This window comes from Octopus sinensis, linkage group LG9 (assembly GCF_006345805.1).
Source record: "Octopus sinensis linkage group LG9, ASM634580v1, whole genome shotgun sequence".
NCBI classification, from domain to species: domain Eukaryota; kingdom Metazoa; phylum Mollusca; class Cephalopoda; order Octopoda; family Octopodidae; genus Octopus; species Octopus sinensis.
Window position 1 is genome coordinate 54242079 of NC_043005.1, and position 21506 is coordinate 54263584.

Consider the following 21506-nt stretch of genomic DNA (forward strand, 5'->3'; position numbering starts at 1 on the left):
ATGACTTAACCTCTTCCCCCTCAAAATACTGGCCTCGTGCCAAAATTTGAAAGCAATGTTGTGTAGCCACATTTAGCTGCACTGATAAAATACTCAAGTATCTACATATCATGTTATGAAGTGTGTTGACATATCAAATTCTCACTGCTTCATCATCATCATCATTAAAAGTCTGCCTTATTCTGTCTATTATTTGTAAGTGGGCACCATGGTTTAATTCAGTTCACTGACATGATGTTAAGTTTACTAAGTCTGCTATGAGAGTGTGAAAAAGACAACAGGAAACTACACCTGTTATTAGATTAAGACACAGATACTCCAAAAACCTCAATCAGCCTTGTTTTAAATCTGATTCTAATTACATGATTGTTGACACACATAGTTATACATTTCATATTGAACTTATCCTGTTCAGATACCCACCACTTGGAAGATAATTCAAACAATTAAAAATATGTTTATGGTATAAGAATTTTAATGAAACAGAAGCCTCTGTTTTGATATCCTACATATTTTCTAGAAATAGCAACCAAATTCTTTCCCCCTAAATCACACCTTGCCACCTTGAATAAGAAAGAACACAGTGTATATTATAGTCTTATGTATATATAGGTCTATATTTCCTCTGTATAATATAGTCCTATTTATAGGACTATATATCTCTTCATTTATCAGAGCAGGCCTTGAAAACATTTATTTTCACTGATGAAGTCTAATAAAACTAAAATATGGTCTATAGCTGTCTTTAGCATGAAAGATCACTTTTCTGTGAAATTAATTCTTAAATAATAAGTTGTGGCATAGTTGTACACTGGGAAGAATACCTATATGTATCTTGGATTTTTAAACACTATAATATAAAGTTCTGCAAAATCAATAATAAAACAAATAAGAACGATTTCATGATATAAGATTTTTAACATAAAACAAGTATTTATATTAGTAACCAAATTCTTTCCAAATTTCAAGTCATAAAAATGTTATTCATAATTTTAAGCAAAAACACATTCATGTTATTATGCAAGCATATAATTGATAAAATAAGGTAAACAATGGTTTTCAATTAAAATTTAGATTGTGATCCAGAAATATGAAGAAATGTGAAAATAAATTTCTTTTATGATGCAAATGGAAGTGTAAATAAGAGCCTTTGTTACATTGTCTAAAAGGAAATGAAGGAAAGGTTAGATACCCTGCATGATTCAAATGAGGCATCAACATTATCTTGAACAGTTGTGATAACATTACACCAAAGTGACTCACCAACTTGCAACTGACCAAATGTGAAACTTTAATCTGGCAAACAATAAAGAAATTTTGTTTACACTTAGAACTTAATTTAGAAACAGCGACAAAAGTTTTTTTTTTTTATAGCTTTATAAATTTAAAACATAGTTTAGATATTTATTTTAACTTTCTATCCAAAGTACACCAGAAATTTTCGACTTTCTATATGGAATGCAATGCAGATGTTTTATTTGATTCTTTGCACAGCCTGAAGCCAAAAGCTTCGGAACCTTTGATCAAGAGGTGAATTTTTACACTCTGTGGTTGGCAGGAGTGGTAGTGGTGGTAGTGGTGAGAGCAGCGGTGGGGAGAGCAGTGGTGGTGGCAGTGGCAGTGGTAGCGATGGTAGTGGAGGTTGCTGTGGTGGTGATGAGGATGGTGGTAGTGGTGGTGGTTGTTTGTATTTACATGTCTGTGAGACGGCCATTTCTCAGATGCCTTTTATACATACCTGTGTGTCTAGCAGATGCATCATCACCAGACCAGGTGTGTAAACGTAACAAATACACAAATACCATAAATTTGCAATGTAATTATTACCACCAAAGAACAATAGACGATCTCACTGCAAGCGAAGACTGTGACATGAATTCAATCTGTGGACGAAATCATTTTATTTCACTTGCACTGCTTATGATCCTTCACCTATCACAAAACAAAACAAAACCAAAAAAAAACGTCATATTTCTCATTTCCTCTTCCCTAAAATATTGGGCCTTTATGCTTTCCTAGTTAAAAAGTAAATGAAAAATATCATAATATAGATTTAGCACGATCCAATTATCAATATATTACATTATTTTGCTGTCACTGAAGCTTATTTATATATGATATGCTTTATTTTTTTTTCTTCTCTGAATTAGGGTATATATAGCTAATAACTTCTTAATCCCTACTGTAACCATTGTAAATATCATGATAAAACTGGAAAATTACTGATGTTGCCTTCTTCTGTCTTCCCCCCCACACACACACTCGTATGTATGTATTTATATATGTCACTTAGGCATTGTAATACTAATAACCTGGTGTAGAACTCAATAGATGCATACTTCTCAATAAAGCACTTCATGTAAGAGGGTCTGAGGAAATTGTAAGGTGTTACTCAGGCACTCAACTATGAGTCTACAACATCTTATAATAATAATTACAATAATAATGATAATGTTTTCTTTATTCACAACTGAAGGTTTATATAAAAGATTGGGGACATCACAGGACAACACAACACAAAAAGAGTGGGATTTAATTGTGTAAAAAGGTAATAATAAATAAAAATTCTAACAAATAAATCCTCAAAAGAGGGAGTCTTCCAAGAACTGCTCATGAAAACCCCTCAAAAACTACAATCACTCTCATCTCTGGGGCAAGTGCCCACTCCACTTTGTGGACCTAAAGGGGAATACTCTAGGCCATTTGTGTTACATTCACCCACCTTTTAACAAAACTGCTACGAAACAGCACTTCCCTCTCTACCCGCACTTTCTTTTGAAAGTGAAACTTGAAAAAATTGATGAGATCTTGGCTAAAGATGAAAGTGTCTGTCTTCAGCCCTTTCAAACTGGTCCCTCATGCAAAATTTTTCGCTAAGGCCACTAGACAAAGAAACACTGCTTGCCCTTCCTGGCCAAAGGAAGGTGGCAGGGCAATCGTCACAATGGACTCCACTGATAGCTAGATCTGTCCAACACATGACAACAGGTGTTTAACATAAACCCACAATGATTTCAAACTTTGGCACAAGGCCAACAATCTTGGGAATGAGATAAGTCGATATCATCAGCCCCAGTACTCAACTGGTATTAATTTTATCAACCCCAAAAGAATAAAAGGTAAAGTCCACCTTGGCAGAATTTGAACTCAGAATGTCAAGGACAAAAGGACTAAGCGTTTTGTTTGGCGTGCTAATGATTCTGTCAGCTTGCCACCTTAATAAAAATAATAATGAAGATGATTTCAAATTTCGGCACAAAGCCAGCAATTTTGGGGGTACGGAGTAAGTCAATTACATGAACCCCCCCAGTGCTCAACTGCTGCTTCTTTCATCGACCCCCAAAAGAATGAAAGGCAAAGTCGACTTCAGTAGAATTTGAACACAGAATGTAATGACAGACAAACTGCTGTGAAGCATTTTGCTTGGCATGCTAACAATTCTGCCAGTTTGACACCTCAACAACAATGGCAACATCAACAACAACAACAATAATAATAATAATGATAATTGTTAGCGAAATTGGGACAACTTGAATACGAAAGATGCCATGAAAATCATAGTAGGTGCATTAGATATGATAAAACAATATTCAGACAAATACATAACAAAAACACCAGGACTTACAAACACATATAACATACAGAAAATTGCACTTCTGGGCACTGCACACATCCTACACTTTCAATACAGTAACCATAAGAGCATCAAAACAAATCACAGCACATACCCAAGGCACACAGAGCTGCGCTTGGTAGTGAAGTGAAAGCATGCTATAAAAATAAAACTACTGAATAATAATAATAATAATAATAATAATAATAATAATAATAATAATAATAATAATAATAATAATAATAATGATGATAATAATAATCCTTTCAACTATAGGCACAAAGCCTTAAATTTGGAGGAGGGGACTTGTTGATTACATCAACCCCAGTGTTTCACTGGTACTTAATTTATTGATCTTGAAAGGATGAAAAGCAAAGTCAACTTTGGTGGAATTTAAACTCAGAATGTAAAGATGGACGAAATGCCACTAAGCATTTTGCCCAGCATGCAAGCAATTTTGCCAGCTCACCGCCTTGCTAATAATAATAGTAGTAATAGTAGTAGTGGTAGTGGTAGTGGTAGTGGTAGTGGTAGTGGTGGTGGTGGTGGTGGTAGTAGTAGTAGTAGTAGTAGTAGTAGTAGTAGTAGTAATGAAGATGATGATGTCTTTAAAGGGGGTTCCTCACACAGTTATTTGCAATATCAAGTCAAGCTCTGTGTGTGTGTGTGTGTGTGTGTGTGTGTGTGAGTGTATCTAAGCATTGCTAGATTTTGCTGAAGAAGAACTCTATGATTAATAGGAAATAAAACTATAAAGAAGCAACTTGTCGATTTTTCCAAGAAATGGGGGTGTGAGTTATTATTATTTATTTTTTTTTTTGTTTGTTTGTTTTTGCTTTTTGGTTTTTTTTTTTTGTCTTCTGCTGACAGCAAGTACTTAGGAAGCCCTTATAAGGAACTGAAGTAGTTTTGACATCGTTTGAGAAGAAAACACCATTTATGATCATAGCTTGTTGATGACAGGAAAAGAAATTTATCAAAGCAAATTATTGCTTAAAAACAATTCCATGTATGGAGGTAAGATCTGAAACTACATAGTTCTTCTCTATAAATAGGTTTCTTTATTTTCTATGATATATATATATATATATATATATATATATATAATATATATATATATATATACATATATATATATATATATATTTGTATTTTTGTATTTGTTGTGTGTTTTGTTTTGCTTTTGTAGAGTGAAATGGAGTGGCATAATGGTTTCAGGCAAATATTCCTATTTCCAGACTATGCCTAAGAATTTCTTTCCTTTAATTTTTTTCCTTTTTTTTTTCTCTTTCTCCCTCACCCCCACCCTGCTTGCTTCTTCAAATCTGACCGACAAACCAACCAACCGACCACCTACCTACCCCTACTTCCCAACCATTACTACTACTTCTCCTTCTGATCCTTCTAATGGTCTTATATATATATATATTATTTTTTTTCCTATTTTTGTTTTGATTAATGTTTTGTTTTGTTTATTCTTTCATCTTCCGATTTGGATTTGGTAAGAGTATCAGAACGATAGCATTTTTTTTTTCTGATGTTACCGTTGTCATTGCTGTCGTCAATGTCACCATCATCATCAACATCATTATTAGTATAATTATCATCATCATCATCATTACAATCATCATCTTTGTTAGTATCAGCAACAAAACCCAACCATTATTGTTGTTACTGCTGTGGTCTCATCATCATCATCATCGTCATTATCCTCAACATCATCATCATCATTAGTATAAATATCATCATTATCATCATCATCATCATTATTGTCTTCTTCAACAACAAAATTAGAAAATAAACTGGCCGTTATCGTTATAACAACTGTGATCACATCAACATTATCATCCTCATCATCACCATCACCATCATTTTGTTGGTCTCTCACTCAACTGTGCCCAACTCAACTCAACACATAATAATCAAGGAGTTTGCAGTGAGGGGAGTTAGGTGACCAAATGCTGGGGGTGATGTCATCGCAGAAATTGTCTGACAGCCATGACTAGGTTCTTCCAATTCTGTGGCATGGTGCAGAGTCCTGTTGCTAGATATAGGTTCTACCAGCAATCACCCTCTTGACCAAGGACAGCATTACCTTCTCCAGGCACTTGATGTAGGCTGCTTCTGTTTTGAGTGTGAAGCCATGTGGGGAAATGAATGGAGGCATAACGTTACCATCACTATTGATCACTCCAAAGACCATGATGTTGACTGGATGCTTGATTCTTATCTTGGTACGTGTCCTCAGATTGACACCCAAACACTCTGAAATGTTTGTATTGTAACTTCCAGTATGAATGCCAAGCAGTACAGCATGTCATTTCCAAATTTCTGGCAGAGTGCCTTATGTCATGGTGCTGTTTTTCTTACAGACAGTACCCAACTGACCCTACTATACAGTGTAGTCGACAAAATCTAAAACAAACAATGAACATGTGTGATATTAAATATATAAAATGGTGACAATTTACCCATCGCACCCTCTCTCTCTCTCTCTCTCTCTCTCTCTATATATATATATATATATATATATATATATATATTATATATATATATACATACATGTATGTATATAAGTATGTAGGTAGGTATTTATATATATGTTTATATATATATGTGTGTGTGTGTGTATATATATATATATATATATATCATCTTCATCATCATTATCATCATTTAACATCTGCTTTTCCATGCTGGTATTGACTGGATGGTTTGACAGAAGTTGATAAGGCTGGGACCCACACCAGTCTCCATTGTCTGTTTTGACTTGGATTCTGCAACTGCATGCTTTCAAGATGCCAATCATTTTACAGGGTGTATCAAATGCTGTTTATGTGGCACCATCACCAGTGCTTTTACATATATATATAAATGTAAATAAATTACATGATTCGAGGTTCAGTCCTATTGTGTGGCACCTTTGGTGTCTTTTACTATAGCCTCAGGCCAACCAAAGCCTTGTGAGAGGATTTGGTACGGAAACTGAAAAGAAGCCAGTCGTACATATATGCGGTGTGTACATGTGTCTGTGTGTGTGTGAGTGTATGTGTATATTTATGTGTCTGTGTTTGTCCCCACCGCCATCACTTGACAACCAATGCTGGTGTGTTTACGTCCCCGTAACTTAGCAGTTCGGCAAAAGTGACCAAAAGAATAAGTACTAGGTTTACAAAGATTGAGTCCTGGGGTCGGTTTGCTCGACTAAAGGCGATGCTCCAGCATGGCTGCAGTCAAATGACTGAAACAGATAAAAGAGTAAAATTGTACCTGTATTTATATGCGTGTATATGTGTGTATATATAATATATATTATATAGGCACAGGAGTGGCTGTGTGGTAAGTAGCGTGCTTACCAGCCACATGGTTCCGGGTTCAGTCCCACTGCGTGGCATCTTGGGCAAGTGTCTTCTACTATAGCCTCAGGCCGACCAATGCCTTGTGAGTGGATTTGGTAGACGGAAACTGAAAGAAGCCTGTCGTATATATGTATATATATATATATATATATAAAATATTATTCGAGACAATATATGTATTTGTGTGTATGTTTGTGTGTCTGTGTTTGTCCCCCTAGCATTGCTTGACAACCGATGCTGATGTGTTTACGTCCCCGTCACTTAGCGGTTCGGCAAAAGTGACCGATAGAATAAGTACTGGGCTTACAAAGAATAAGTCCCGGAATCGATTTGATCGACGAAAGGCGGTGCTCCAGCATGGCTGCAGTCAAATGACTGAAACAAGTAAAAGAGTAAAAAGAGTATGTGTGTGTGTGTATGTGTGAGTGCATGTCTGTGTGTAATTACAGCTAACTGGCATTTAACTAATAAGCACATTGAATAGAAGACCATGTTTCTTCCCATGCAGTAGTGCAGATATCATCTGCTCAGCTATCAGCATGAAGCCTTAGGATGGATTTAATGTTTTAAATCACCCATTCGCATGCACAAACACTCACGCAAGCTAATAATGTACATTGCACAGATACAGACATACAGAGGCTAATATACATTACACACACACACACATACATACACTCATTCATACATATATACACACAGAGATATTTCCTTAATATGTGTGAGTGTGTGTGGTGCGTGTGTTCATATGAGTGTGTTCCCACATTGTGTGCATGTATATGTGTGTATGTGTGTATACACACACACATAATATATGCACATATAAATACACACACACACACACACATATATATATATATATACATATACATATATAATATATATACATATATATGATATATATATATATACATACATATATATACACAAATGAATTGAAAATGGAGATGTGTATATATATATACATATACATATACATATATATATATATACATATATACATATACATACTTCATACATGCATACATATATATATATGCATATGTGTATAAGCTGATTAATGGAAGAAGGGGGAAGGATGAAAGAATGGAAAAGAAAAGAAGAGAAATGAAGAAAGAAAGAATGATATTGTCTTGTAATACAACTGAAAGCTTACCAATTCCAAAGCAGCAAAGATACAAGTATGATTATGGATTTGAAGACTGGGCTTTAGAATGAATTTCAGTAGAACAGTAGAAGGTTGGTTAGCTAGCTGGCTGGCTGGTTGGCTGGTTGGTTGGTTGGTTGGTTGATTGATTGTCTGGTTGGTTGGTGGGTTAGGTGGTGGGTGAGTTTTTAGGTAGATTTTGTTAATATGCATTGCAGGATATTTTGATTTGGTTTGTACTAACTGGTTGAATGAAGTAGGACACTAAAACATTGTGTGGATTAGTGAACAACATGCATCCTCTTCCTCCTCATCATCATTATCATCATCATCGTCGTCGTCATTATCATTATCATCATCATTATTTGAACTCAGAACATAAAGACAGATATAAAGTGTTTTGCCTGGTGTGCTAATGATTCCACCAGCTTACCATCCTATTTTATTCTTTTACTTGTCTCACTCATTTGACTGCAGCCATGCTGGAGCACCACCTTAGTGGACTTGTTTTTTTTTAAGCCTAATACATATTTTATCAGTCTCTTTGGCCAAACCGCTAAGTTATGGAGTCATAAGCACACCAACATCTACTGTCAAGCGATGATGGTGAGGGCACAACACAAACATAAAAATACACACACATAGATATATACATACACATATATATATGTGTGTGTGTGTGTGTGTGTGTGTGTGTGTATGTGTGTGTGTGTACAATGGGCTTCTTTCATTTTCCATCTACCAAATCTACTCACAAGGCTTTGGTTGGCCTGAGGCTGTAGCAGAAGACACTTGTCCAAAGTGCCACACAGAGGGACTGAACCAGAAACCATATGGTTGAGAAGCAAGCTTTTTACCACAGAACCATGACTGTGCCTATCTTATATGCATATATATATTTTAATTTCCCTTAGGCACAATGATAGTAATAACAAGTCATTAGAACTCAATATACATAAGCAATAGACAATATTGTTAGACATGTAGAATTTAATATAAATTAGTGAATGACATGAGAACAGGAATTACATAACCATCTTCAATACCATGCAGCTATTTCTGCTAGTAGACGTTGCACAAGCACTCAGCTCTGACTGCGCAGCTTCTAACAGCAGAAACAGCTGTAAGCCAATGAAGTTGATTACATAATTCCTGTTCTCTTATCTTTCAGTTCAATAATTTAAGCATACATATTTTATCTTTTATCTCTTACTTGTTTCAGTCACTAGACCGTGGCCATGCTGGGCACTGCTTGGAAGAACTTTTGCTGAATGAATCAACTACTGTATTTATTTTATTGGTCTCTTTTACCAAATGCTAAGTTACAGGGACATAAACACACCAATACCAGTTGTCAAGCTGTGGTGGGAGTCAAACACAGACTCAAAAGACACACACATGTATATGTGTGTGTATGTGAGTGTGTATTATATGTATGTATGTATGTATGTATGTATGAATGTATGTATCTATGCATGTAAGTTTGTATGTATGTATCTATACAATGAGCTTCGTTCAGTTTTCGTTTACCACATCCACTCACAAGGATTTGGTCAGCCTGAGGCTATGGTAGAAGACACTTGCCCAAGGTACCGTGCAGTGGGACTGAACCCAGAACCATGTGGCTGGGAAACAAACCTCTTACCCACACAGTTACACAGGTAGGCTTTATTCTGTTAAATTTCTAAACCAGCTATGTTCAATGTTCAATGTCAATCTATCAGTCTAAACAGTCTGTTATTGACCTCATTCTTCTCTCTCTCTCTCTCTCGCTCTCTCTCTCTATCTATCTATCAATCTATTTATCTATCTTTCTTTCTCTTTCTAACCACTTGAAATTTATCTCTTGTCATTTGCTTCTTTTAATGACATTTAATTTCGATTTCAAACTCTGTCATCCTGCCTCCTATTGTCACTCCACCATCCTTTCCGATGCATTAGCCACCCATTAGCCACATCTCTCTCTCTCTCTCTCTCTCTCTCTCACTTTGGCAATATTGCCATCTTCTTAATTCTTAATTAGGTTAACTAAATTACAGACTTGATCTACCAATTTTAAAAGATTCATCTAATGTCAACTGGGTTTTGCATATGGTGAATGTATAGCATCTTCGCCTTTATACATATGCACACATACACACACACACACACACATACACATACACACACACATGCAAACCCCCACACAAACACATATGCACAATCACACATAGACATACACACACTCAAACACATATACATATGCATATATTGCATACATATATATATATATACACATATATACACATACTTGTATACATATATATATACACATACTTGCATACATACATATGTACACATAGATGCAAACGAGCATAAGTATATACAAATACAAAGACATATGTATATACTTGCAAACAAACACCTATAATTATACCACTCTATTATGTTATTATACAACCTCAATGAAAGCTTTAAACAATTGACACCTCTCATCTGTGGCATCATATTCATCTACTCGGGCTTTAACAAACTACAGCAATAACTCAAACTATAAGTCCCTACTTGGTTACCTACATTGCAAGAAATAGCAGTCAAATGTTTCTAAGTTCATACCCTAATCAATAATAAATGAGATGGTCATGGCTGCAATGCTTTCTGATTACAGATTGGATTAATTAAAGTTGATCTAGATCTAAAAAAAAGACACTAAAACATCAATGCAGGACTTCTATATGCTACTTGGTAAAAATAGCAACCAAATCCCTCTTAAATCACATGCTAGATCTTTAAATAAAAGGCAGGACACATGGGAATGCATTCTCATCATCATCATTATTATCCTTCACCTCTTCATCATCATCGTCATTTAATGTCCATTTTCAATGCTGGTAAGGCCATGGGCCACACCAAGTTCCTCGTCTGTTTTCGCTTGGTTTCTGCAGTTTGATGCCCTTTCAAATACCAACCACTTTACAGAGTGTACAAGGTGATTTTTACATAGTATCATCATCGTTTAACATCCGCTTTCCATATATATATATGTAAAAGAAGAAAAGAACTTCTTACGGGTAATGGGTAAAAAATGTATAAACGTATATATACATAGATGTATATGTGAATGTACATACATATTACTGTATTCTCATATACACATATATGTGCATATAGATAAATGTGTGCGTGTGGATGTATGTATATGTGTAAGTATATGTGAGTGTCTCTGTGTATATATATGGACATACGGATGCATATATATATATGTGTGTATTCTTTTTTTAATAATTTTGATATATATTTAAAATAATATAAATTAATTAATCTTATGTATTGGCTTAAGTTTTTCATTGTATGATTTGCCTAATAGTGGTTTTATCCCTAATTTAATATAATATAATATTTTACTATAAAATTGGATTCAATCCTAAATCTGATTTTTCCCTGTAAGTTTGGATTTATTCCCTAATATTTTATTATATATATATATATATATATATATATATATATATATACATATATATATATGTATATATGTGACCGCATGTGTATCATTGGCAATTTTCTTCCTCCGTCTTCCCTTCCTTGGACCTTTCCTTTTTCTATGTTTCTGACGAAGAGCTCCACTCGAAATGTTAAATCCTCCTTCTTTCTTCCTTTCCTGAGCGTCCAATAACACTATACTTGTTCCATGTCCTCGCGTTGTTGTGTTTTCATGTTGTGTTTTCATATATGCATATATATAATATATATATATATATAATATATATATATTATATATATATATACATATATATATATGTAATATATGTGACCGCATGTGTATCATTGGCAATTTTCTTCCTCCGTCTTCCCTTCCTTGGACCTTTCCTTTTTCTATGTTTCTGACGAAGAGCTCCACTCGAAATGTTAAATCCTCCTTCTTTCTTTCCTTTCCTGAGCGTCCAATAACACTATACTTGTTCCATGTCCTCGCGTTGTTGTGTTTTCATGTTGTGTTTTCATATATGCATATATATATATATATTATATATATATATATATATATGTATGTGTGTACTTGCATATATACAAATTTTCTTAACTTCATTTATACCGTATAAACATATATTACATTCTTACCTTATTTATATCTAATTTTCCTCTGTCATCTCTATTTAATTCATTCATTTATTACCTCAATTCTATTTACCTACTCTAACTTATCTCCAATCAACTTGCAAGCCCCTTGCCCGAACATATAAAACTACAATTCATAAACAGTATCATTCAGTCTGCTATAATGAATCCATAAATACGTATAAAACGTCCAAGGGTATATTTTTTTCTCCTCTGAAGATATTATGCCCAGGTCATATAATTTGATACTTATTTAATATTTACTGATTATTAATTGAAACAGCTGTAAGGGACGACAATTAATTTGCTGTTAATGATAAACAATTATTAACTACCCAATCTCCATTTTCTTTCTCTTCTTTTATATGAATATAAACTATATGTTTTTAAAATATATATAACATATATATATATATATATATATCAAATAGATGTCTTATAAAACTAATCTGCACATATAAAAACAGCCATACCAACATTCCAACATTCTTCCATCATCAGCTGCCCCACAGATATCACTATGGTTTTGACACCTGGGCAGTATCATTCAATCCAGCAGTGTCAGCATAAACTTCTTACCACAGAACCATGCCTATGCCTATATATATATCTATGTGTGTGTGTCTTTGTGTTTGTGTTTGTCCTCCCAACATCACTTGACAACCAGCAAAAGAGACTGATGGAATGAGTGCTAAGCTTAAAAGAAAAATAAGTCCTGGGGTTGATTTGTTCAACTAAAACCCTTCAAGGTGGTGCTCTAGCATGGCCACAATAAAATGACTGAAACAAGTAAAAGAATGTGTGTGTGTGTGTGTATGTGTGTGCATGTATGTAAAAGTGTAATGTAAATAAGGATTCAGAGAATCATGTGACTGTCACAGTAAACTTCCTGTTTGGAGTTGGCTAACAGTCTACACAGCAATCAGTTACAGTGTAGTGTAATATAATACAAACCATTGTCATCATCATCATCATCATTCTCATCATCACCATCATCATCATCATTTTCATCGTCATTATCAGCATTATCATCATCATTATCATCATTTAACGTCCGTTTTCCATGCTGGTATGGGTTGGACAGTTTAATAGGAGCTGTCCAGCCAGCAATCTGCACCAGACTCCAACTGTCTGTTGTAGTACGGTTTCTACTGCTGGATACCTTTCCTAATGCCACCCACTCTACAGAGTGTACCAGGTGCATTTTTGAGTGACAAAGCATCATTGCTAATGCATGGCACCAGCACAGATGCATTATATGCAGCATCAGTACTGGTAACATTTTATGTGAAACCGGCATGGGCATTTTTTATGTGATACCACAACCACATGTGCTTTTTTTTTTACATGGAACCAGGCCCTGTGAGCTTGCAAGATGTCCATGCATTTAAAAACCTAGGAAATTCGAATCACGGATGTAATCATAATGTTCTGGTAATCCGATGAGTTAGCATTCTTTGTTAGCATAAATTTGTGAAATTACAAGTGTATTAGATAATGCTGCACATATATATATTGATACATAAATGTACGATCAATTTTGCATGCTGAAATTAATATAACTATGTAAAGAAAGATACACAACAGCAGTAAGCATATGGAAGCCATATGGAATAATAAATCTATCTTCACCTGTCACACCTCCTGACTTTAGGTTTTATATACATGCATACATACATATATATACATATATATACATACATATATATATATATATATATAATATATATATATATATATATATAAGTATGTATGTATGTATAAAACACAAGATGCATATATATGTATAATTTATTGTATTATATAAGCAAAGAAAAAGAAAAAGTAAACAAGAAGTAAAAAAAAAAAAGGGACAAAGTAAAATTCGAAACTGACTCCAGAAGTGAACTTATAAGGAATTTATATCCTGTCTGTGCTACATCATATTAATAAATTAAAAAGAAAAAGAAAAAAGCAAATAGAAAAAAGAAATTCAAAATTTCTTCTAAGATTATAAAATTTACTCACACATAACCACACACACACACATAAAAAAAACTTAAAAAATAAACTCTATATATGTACATATGCATACACATACACAAATACATATAAATATATAAATACATATAAATATATATATATATATATTATATATATATTATACATACATACATACACACGTACACACACACATACGCACACATATATATGTATATAGACATATATACACATGTACATATAAGGAATATGAACGGCAAAATCAAAAACAAATGATAGCCAAATAAAGAAACACAGAAATATAGATGTAAGTTCATGCCTACAGAATATTCCATTTATTTTTATTATTTTATTTCATATATAATATATATATATATACACATATATATATAATGTTTTTATTTACATTTATTTATCTATTTATTTATTTATTTATTTATTTGCTTTTTTCTATGATTCCATTACCAATGAATAAAGAGGAAACATGTCAAAAAAATGTTCGCATTTGTGTGTCAATACTGCAAGTAAATCTGATAGGCGATCTCTTCTGACTGACTCAGCAAAAACTTGCAAAGAAGTGAACCTCTGTTGACTTGTTTTTATATTTTATATGCATTTTTTTTAGGTTTATATTAATTGATATATATATATACAATATATATATATATATTATATATATATATATTATATATATATATACACGCAGACATATATATATTTTCATATATATATATATATATATATATATATATATATATATATATATATATATGTATATATATATATGTATGTATCACTCTATATGAGAATAACACAGACTTTACGCATGACTGCTTACAAGACACCACACAAATCATCATTTTCCTAAAATTGATAATTACACAGTGTTTTGGTGTCTGAGCATATATATATATATATATATAGATAGATAGATATAGATATACATACATATATATACACATATACATACATATATATGTATACATATGCATGCATGTATGTATGTATATATATGTATGTGTGTGTATGTATGCATATGCACAGACGCACACTCATTGATGTAAGTGTGTGTGTGTATATATTATTTACATATTTTTTTTTATTCAAATATTTTGTTCAGTGATGATAAACAATAGAAAGAGAGAACTGTTACTGGAGCATCCAACCAGCAGTCATATGTGAGTTCACGCCTCACCTACGAATGCTGAAATATTTTCTGTTTATCAATGCAATTTAAGGTTTAAATACCACATATATCATATGTATTTATATCTATACACACTCTCTATTTTGCTATCTCTTTCTCTCTCTGTTGTTATTATTATTATTATTATTATTATTATTATTATGCACAATCATTAGTATATAAACACACACCTATATGCATAAATTTATAAAATGTATACATATATATATATATATATGAATATACATATATTTATATATATATATGAATATACATATATTTATATATATATATATATGAATATACATATATTTATATATATGCATATGTATATGTATATATATATATGTATATGAATATACATATATTTATATATATGCATATATATATATGTATGTGTATGTGTGTGTGTGTGTATGTATATATATATTATATATACACACATATATACATATATATATATATGTACACATACTTATATGTATATGTTAGTGTGTATACATATATATAGAGATAGATAGATCATATATATATAAATAAGTATGTACGTGTGTGTGTATGCATATATACAGATATATATATATATATATCTATATATATATATATATATATATATATATATATATATATTGTTTGATAGATAATGTCATGCATAGATAAATAGATTGATAGATAGAGCTGTGTACATATATTTGCATCTTTAATATGTATAATAATAGGCGACATATAAAAACATACAAAGATCACATATATTTTTTTAAATTACCAGAGAAAATTGATTGAGATATTGATTTCTAATTACTAATGGGTACAGACCCAATATAAGCAAGCTATAAGATAAAGAGAATCAAAATCATTGTTTAAAATTATCTTAAACATTCAGAGTGTTGTAACTGCTAAAAACAGCATCATTATTCAAAATTGCCTGTCTGCTAATCATACTGATCAAAAACTATCAGATGAACTGGAACATATGTCTGCAAAGTTACAGGACATAAAAAAAAATATACAGGCAAAAAATAGAAGAAAAAAAAAAGACAAGGACATACCAAAAACTTCAGAATGATTTGGGTTGAAAAATAGCTAAAAACTGTCGGTAAGTTTTAGATAATCATCTGTAAAATATAATGATAAATGTGATATTTAAGCTATAATAAGGACAAAAAAAAAGTCGTCAAAAACAAAGAAAAAATAATGGAAATAAATATTTGTCTCTTGATGAAGTTTTATAAGACTGAAAATTGTCCTTCTTTTAGAGCACTGCTACATTACCTGCTTTTTAGTTTTACTATTATATCTGGCCTTGTACCAAAATTGGAAACCATGAATGCTATTATATTCTTTGGCTTCTGTTAGGACTGATGCTGTTATGTACTTCCACAAGTCATTTTTAACTAAATTCACTAAAAGGCTGTTACCATCATTGCTAAACATTTAGTTACTGAAAGCTGATGTTACTGAACGCCTAGAGATGATGAGATTACTGTCAGATTACTAGAGATGATCAGAAGTTACTGTCTTCATAGGAATGCCTATTAACCCTTTCGTTACCAACCCAGCTGAAACCGGCTCTGACTCTGAGTACAAATGTCTTGTTTTCATAAGTTCTGAATTAAAATTTTCTGCCAAACCTTGGTCACAATTTATGTTCCTAACACTAGCTTAATGATAACGAAGTTATTTTACTAAATTCTTTGTTATATTTAAAATTAATTGAAAGAAACACAGCATCTCAAAATAAATACAGTAACGAAAGGGTTAAGATATTCACTGCCTCAGTTCCAGCTCTCTGGAGATAAACAGTGTCTGTACCTTAGTTCCACACTCAAAACACATAAAACCAAATATCTCTGAGATAAAAAGACTAAAAGTTGCAGGATATCTGGAAATGGAAATTTTTGAGTCTCTTGCAAATACTACGGCACCTCTAATGTCAGCTGACTGAGAACAATACCTCCTTATGTGAGACGCATCATCATCACTTTCCACAAGCCAAACTCTGGATATGCTTCATCCATTTTCCAATGATCTCCCTCAGAAATTTCTCAAATTTTCAGTACTTAATCAGTTGTAAGCAGTCTATGAATTTGTTGTTTCCCCTTGGAAAGGTTCATTGGCCACAGATTCCATAGTGGAAAAATTGGGAAAAAATAGTCAAAAAGAAACATAAGGAGTGGCTGTGTGGTAAGTAGCTTGCTTACCAACCACATGGTTCCAGGTTCATTCTCATTGCATGGCACCTTGGGCAAGTGTCTTCTACTATAGCCTCGGGCCAACCAAAGCCTTGTGAGTGAATTTGGTAGACAGAAACTGAAAGAAGCCCGTCGTATACATGTATATATATATATATATATATGTATAAGTGTATATGTTTATGTGTCTGTGTTTGCCCCCCCCCCAACATTGCTTAACAACTGATGGTGGTGTGTTTATGTCCCCATAACTTAATGGTTCAGCAAAAGGTACTGATAGAATAAGTACTAGGCTTCCGAAGAATAAGTCTTGGGGTCAATTTGCTCGACTAAAGGCGGTGCTCCAGCATGGCCACAGTCAAATGACTGAAACAAGTAAAAGAGTAAAGAGTAAGATGATGGTTTCAGATTTTGGCACATGGCTAGCAATTTCGAGGACAAGGGTACATCAATTATATCAACCCCAGTTTACTTATTTTGGTACTTATTTTATCGACCCTGAAAGGATGATAGGTAATGTTGAGTTCACTGGAATTTGAACTCAGAACATAAATATGGACAAACTGCTGCTAAACATTGTGCCCAACATGCTAACAATTCTGCTAACTCACTGCCTTTTGAAAACCTAGGATAATGCTATTAGCAAACAAACTTTTGTAAATAGCCTAATTTTGCACTTGCTACCTATCTTTATTCAGAATGGTTGATCTATTTTCATTTTTACTGGGTCCAAACATGGGATTTGTCAATTCCATCTATGTTGAGAATTTAGTGTTAGATAATGCTAGATTATAAGGTATGTGTGGTATTAAGAATTAAGATTCATATAAACCTGAGCAGTTGACTAAAAGATTTCTGTTTTTTTTTTGTTATTAACCTTATTTTTAAAGATGCAACATTTCCTAATATTTATGCAATGAGCTAGCAGAGTTGTTAGCACATCAAGTAAAAATGCTGAGCAGCATTTCATCCATCTATATTTTCTTATTTCTTTATTGCCCACAATGGGCTAAACATAGAGGGGACAAACAGGGACAGACAAAGGGATTAAGTCGATTACAGTGTGTTACTAGTATTTATTTTATCGACCCCGAAAGGATGAAAGGTAAAGTTGACCTCAGCAGAATTTGAACTCAGAATGTAAAGACAGATGAAATAACGCTAAGCATTTCCCCCCCCGGTATGCTAACGTTTCTGCCAGCTTGCTGACTTTATTTATATCCATCTATATTTTCTGGGTTCAAATTCCACCGAGGTCAACTTTGCCTTTTATCCTTTTGGGGGTCAACAAAACAAGTATCAGTTGAGCATTGGGTTTGATTTACCCCCATCCCTCAAAATTGCCAGTCTTGTGCCAAAATTTGAAATTAATATTTATGTCTACACTGCTCCCTTTGATTTAATTTCAGAGTGTTATTTGATAATTATGAATTCCCTAGAATGATTTTGGACTCAAACTAAGAACTATTATTTTAAAATATAGTACTGTCAGTGACCAGGTATGTAAGAGTTTCTGTATCATCAGTTTAGGAACACGTGTTCCAAGTTCAAATACAATCAAGTACGATGTACATTTCTTGGAATAAAGATGCCTGATGCCAATTGGAGATCAAAACTGATCAACACATAATGTTGCTGTAAACATTAAAAAGAAAAGCGTTTCATCTCTAAAGATGAGATTAATAGTCCGAAAAATTATAATCATATCAAAACAACTCATCTTAGACTTTTAGATATTTGACCAAAATGTGTTTTGGAATCAACAGTCTTAGACTTTGATGGCTGAAAACATTAATCTTATGTGAACACAAAAGTGGTGATAAGCTTCTAATGAAACAAGTCTAGTAAAGCAAGATTTTTAACCCTTTACTCACCAACCTATCTGAGACAACTTCTTGTTTTATGATGTGTTAACCTCTAATTTTTAAGTGTTCACATTAAGTTTAAATTAAAAACCATCCATCATAACTGTACAAAATAACGTTCCATTGAATTATGTTCCAAATACTAGCTTTATAAGGAAAAAATTATTATTTTTTGAAACTCCTTTGAAACTCTTGTCTAATTTCAAAACTAATTGAAGAACAAGGACAAGTTATATACTGGAAATTTTGGTTTTGAAAGAGTAGAAAGAAGTTTGATAATCAGTTGAATTATTTCTTTTCTACTCTAGGTAAAGACCCAAAATTTTGGCAGGAGGAGAGGGGCCAATCGATTAGATTGACCCCAGTATGCAGCTGGTACTTAAATAATCAACCTCAAAAGGATGAAAGGTAAAGTCAGCCTCAGCAGAATTTGAACTCAAAATGTAAAGAAATACTGAGAAACATGGTAAGAGTTACAAGAAATTGTGGAGATATTTCTTCCAAACTAACTGGCTTCATTGCAAATTTCTCATCTTGACCAACTTCTTTCTCTAATGAAAGTGTAATGGACAAACAGAGAAGAATGTTGGTGGTCACTCAGCTAGCTAGAAATACTAGGTAACTTACACTCAAATCAAATATGAGTGTATAGAAAGAGAGACATATTGAATATGGTTGTCCAAGATAGACTGTCATCAGAATAAGGATAGACGGTTATGGCTGGAACACTTTTGATTCTGTATCTGCTTGATCTCCAGAACTGATTTGAAATGGAATAACAATGGTGACACAAAATATAAATATAATGTCATACTTACCATATATTTAAAAACATTCTATTCTAATTTTATGTTAGAGCAACCCAATAATATATATATATAAGATATATATATATATGGGTATATATATATATATATATATATATAATATATATATATATATATATATTAAATAACAAGGGTAGAAATTTCTGTTAATCAATTAAAACCAGTGGCTTAGCGTATTTAAAAATCTGAAGATAAATATTGTGCTACATACAAAATTAAGAGGAATGACCACTAAGGTGGACACCCTATATGCTAAACATAGGCGTCAAATCACCATTACCACCAAAATGTAAAAATGATCAAGGCATTTCTCTTGATCATTTTTACATTTTGACGTTTCTGCTGAGATTTTTTTTCTTGAGAACACATTCTTCGTGGTAATGGCAATTTGACGTCTATGTTTAGCATATAGGGTGTCCACTTTCATGGTCATTCCTCTTAATTTTGTATATATATATATATACACATATACATATATATATATATATATATATATATATATATATATATATAAGTATTTATATATGTATATATATATGTATATATATATATATATATATGAATGTAATGATATATGTATAATATATGGCGTGTACTGGTACACCGGCGATTATAATTAATTTTATTGTATCGCATTTATCTTTGTTTACATATTCTCTCGATAAATTTCTGACCGTTAGACGATATACCACAATCCCCTATTTTGTAGGGTTTGTTCTGAGTCTGCGCAGTGTTTTGAATAGTTTAGAAAGAGCATTTCGATAGACACACATGGGTCTATTGATATGGTCTTCCCATCATTAACAGGAATCTTACTGAAGAGCCAGCCTGAGTAAATAAATACTATTTTTATTACTGAATTTGGCGAAACTGCAGTATAAGAAAAGTTAAGTTTGTAAAAGTTTTTAATTTTCATCTCACTAAATTTATCCAGCTATTGTGTATCTAGTGCACTCTTCGCCTTGAATGTAATGATATATGTATAATATATGGCGTGTACTGGTACACCGGCGATTATAATTAATTTTATTGTATCGCATTTATCTTTGTTTATATATATATATATATATATATGTATGTATGTATGGATATAAGTATTTATATATTTATATATATATATATCAACTAACATTTGTTTTTTATAAGCACCAAAATATGTATTGAATGATACAAATTAGATGATTTTTTTAAATGTAGGATTGCTGTTAGAACAGGAGAAATATTGGGTAATTCTAATGGAAA